Source organism: Mizuhopecten yessoensis, unplaced genomic scaffold (assembly GCF_002113885.1).
Source record: "Mizuhopecten yessoensis strain PY_sf001 unplaced genomic scaffold, ASM211388v2 scaffold4105, whole genome shotgun sequence".
Classification (NCBI taxonomy): domain Eukaryota; kingdom Metazoa; phylum Mollusca; class Bivalvia; order Pectinida; family Pectinidae; genus Mizuhopecten; species Mizuhopecten yessoensis.
In genome coordinates, this window is record NW_018405378.1 from 692421 (window position 1) to 692864 (window position 444).

The following is a 444-nucleotide window of genomic DNA, read 5'->3' on the forward strand; positions in this document are numbered from 1 at the left end:
TGTAAAGTAGGTGTAAATAAGTGTAAAGTAAATGTAAAGAAGGTGTAAAGTAGGTGTAAAGTATGTGGAAAGTAGGTGTAAATAAGTGTAAAGTAAGTGTAAAGAAGGTGTAAAATAAGTGTAAAGTAGGTGTAAAGTAAGTGTAAAATAAGTGTAAAGTAGGTGTAAAGTAAGTGTAAAGCAAGTGTAAAGAAGGGGTAAAGTAGGGGTAAAGTATGTGTAAAGTAAGTGTAAAGTAGGTGTAAAGTATGTGTAAAGCAAGTGTAAAGTAGGTGTACATAAGTGTAAAGTAGGTGTAAAATAAGTGTAAAGTAGGTGTAAAGTAAGTGTAAAGTAGGTGTAAAGTAAGTGTAAAGCAAGTGTAAAGAAGGTGTAAAGTAGGTGTAAAATAAGTGTAAAGTAGGTGTAAAGTAAGTGTAAAGTAGGTGTAAAGTAAGTGTAAAG